The sequence below is a fragment of the Meles meles genome, chromosome X (assembly GCF_922984935.1).
Source record: "Meles meles chromosome X, mMelMel3.1 paternal haplotype, whole genome shotgun sequence".
Taxonomy (NCBI): Eukaryota; Metazoa; Chordata; class Mammalia; order Carnivora; family Mustelidae; genus Meles; species Meles meles.
Genome location: NC_060087.1, coordinates 46,194,644 through 46,197,943, shown reverse-complemented (window position 1 = coordinate 46,197,943; position 3,300 = coordinate 46,194,644).

Here is a 3,300-nt window from a genome sequence, read left to right as displayed (position 1 = left end):
CTGGAGTAACCAGGCCATCTTTTATTTATGAACCTGGGAGAGAGCAAGCTCTTTCACATACTGGTCAGCCCAGGAATTTCCTTCTGTCTCATGGGTTTATTCCCCAGTACATGAGCTTCAGCTATGATCACAGCCAGTTCCTGGGGGGAGGAGCAAGCCTTCTGGCAAAGCTTGACCTTGCTCACCATGCTTAATGAGAGTACCAAAAGCACAGAGGGAACCCCATTGTTTTCATAGCATATGCTGAAATCATAAAGCACACCAAAGGTACATAGGTTGTCTATCCGTTTTGTATTTGTGGAGGACCTTTTGTTTCCTTCCAGTTGTTTAAGTTGTTTCCTATGTGTGTGTCTGTAGTTCTTTTTTAACCAGACTATTCACAAAATGCTGAGGTAATTGTTATAATGTATGGATGATGAGATTGGCCAGCCTATTTTCTGCTTCTGGCATCATTTTGTTTTCTGATTGAGCAGCTTGTTAGACTGCCCAGGTCCTGGCCAAAACAATGCAGTTCAGGCCCAGTGACTTCTTTCCCCCGGTATGTGCAAGTGTTTTTGTCTATCTGTGTTGTACTTGTGGAGGGCCTTTTGTTTCCCTCCAGTTGTTTAAGTTGTAAGATCATAAGTTTGTGTGTGTGTGGTTTTCTCTTTTTTAAAATCAGACTATGCACAAAATGCTGGGCTAATTGTTAAAACACACAGATGGCAAGGTTGGCCAGCCTATTTTCTGCTTCTGAACAACAACTGATATTTCAGGCCCAAGGCCATTAACAAAAAAGGGAGATCTCTAATGCCCAACCTCCAGCATTCCTGAAAGCAGTGTCTCATGAGTCTCTATAGTTGGAGATGGATTCATCCCACCCCTGTCAACAGGCTTGGACTGTTACTCAGGAAATGCCAAGGGATGGGAGGGAGCATCAAAGGATACCATTTAGAAGAAATGCTCATTTCTCTAGAGCTGTAACATGTGCTGCGGGGGGGGGGGGGGGTGTTAATCTGTCAGGGTTAGTTCAATTCTCCTTTATGGTTACCCATATGGCCTGTCAAAGTAGGCTCTGGCACCTCCTTGTTCTACTAAAAGTTGTGCTGCGAGGGGTCAGAGAGTCATTTCAGTCAGCCCTTTAGTAAGTGGGAAATCTCAGATTGTGCCAAGCAGCTGGGAGTAAATCCTAACTCTGTATTTACTGTCAAGTTTCATTTGAATTGCATCTTCAAGGAATTTTAGTGGGGAGTTTACCAGTCAGGGGACTGGAAGCACAAAGAGAGGCATGGGTAAAAGAGGGCAGGTGGTTCAAGAATGACCTTTTCTGGGGCGCCTGGGTGGCTCAGTGGATTAAGCCGCTGCCTTCGGCTCAGGTCATGATCCCAGGGTCCTGGGATCGAGCCCCACATCGGGCTCTCTGCTCAGCAGGGAGCCTGCTTCCCTTCCTCTCTCTGCCTGCCTCTCCACCTACTTGTGATCTCTGTCAAATAAATAAATAAAATCTTTAAAAAAAAAAAATGACCTTTTCTGCTTTGCACCAGTGGGTAAAGCTATGTGTGAAAGACTGATGGATTTAGCTACATAAAAATAAAATTATCCATGCATCTGAAAACCATGAATAATTAAAATGCAAAATCCAAGAAAAGTGCTTGTAATGTACGTGTCAAACTGTGGGCCAAGTTCTTCGCATATAACTCTTAAAATCAACAAGGTAATTTTATTTAAAACATGAATACTGGTGAGAGTACGAAAAACCAAGCGTTCTAACAGAATGTTGGTGGCAATACCAATGAGTATTGTATTTCTTTTTTTTTTTTTTAAGATCTTACTTATTTAATTGACAGACAGCTAGAGAGAATACAAGCAGGGGGAGTGGGAGAGGGATCATGACCTGAGCGGAAGGTAGACTCTTAAGGACTGAGCCACCCAGTCCCCCCTTTATTTCTTGCAATGTACACTGAGACTATTTAAAGTGTCCATGTTTCTTCATTTCAGTAAATCTACTCTTGGAAAACTATTTTAAAAATCAGAGATGGTGAAAATATGCACATACAAAAATATTCTTTTCGTTTTATGATGATATAATCTTTGAGGAATGTATCAACGTGTTTATCCTATGCATTTACTTGACTGAATGTCTTGAGAAATGCTAGTGTGAGTTTTCCACTGGAAAGCAGAAATGGGTAGTTGAAGAACAGATGTGTGCTATAAGTAAATTTTTTTTTTATTTTAAAGATTTTATTTATTTGACAGAGGGAGAGAGCACAAGCAGGGGGAGCAGCAGGCAGAAGCAGCCTCCCTGCTGAGCAGAGAGCCTGATGTGGGGCTCCATCCCAGGATCCGGGGATCATGACCTGAGCAGTAAGGCAGAGGCTTAACCACTGAGCTACTCAGGCCCCTCTGTATGTAAACTTAAAGTACATTTTATCACACCCAGTCTTGTGGCTTGAAGATCTGTACCCACTACACACATTACAGCGAATATTAGCAATAGCACCAACAATAATAATATGATCTCTACAAGTGCAGGTTCAAGCTAAGAACTTGTTGGGTTATTTATGCTGACCACCACCTCATACAGCAGATGCTGCCCTCATTTTATACCCATGGAAACTGTGGCACACAGAGGAGAAGTCAGTTTTTTTTTTTTTTTTAAAGATTTTATTTATTTATTTGACAGATAGAGATCACAAGTAGGGAGAGAGGCAGGCAGAGAGAGAGAGAGAGAGGAGGAAGCAGGCTCCCTGCCAAGCAGAGAGCCCGACGCGGGACTCGATCCCAGGACCCTGAGATCACGACCTGAGCCGAAGGCAGCAGCTTAAACCACTGAGCCACCCAGGCGCCCCGAAGTCAGTTTTCAAGGGTCTCAGGGCTCCTGAAAAAGGGCCCCAACATTCAGGTCTGAGGTCTGTCAGGCCTTAGATGGTACACTGGTTTGCAGGATGTTTTCCTGCCCCAATACAAGAACGAAATAAAAGACTCACTAGGGAAGAGGGTAAAACAGCCAGCAAAACTTTTTCAAACGGTAATAATATAGTTATTGTCCACAATAAAGTGCTAAATGGAAGAGGGGAAAAAAGCAATATAGGAAAAGGTTCATATCATACCATCTCAGTATTATGAAAAAATAAGTCATATTTACAAAAAAAGGATCCGAAAGAAATACCTGCTCAGTTATTCAACAAATATATATTGAGAATACACTGCTAAGTATCGTTTTGTTGGTGTGCTCAAAATACAGTGGTTAGCAAAACAAAGCAAAATGAGCATAACCCCTAACTTAGGAAGGTTCCATTATGATAATGGCCTTTGAGATGG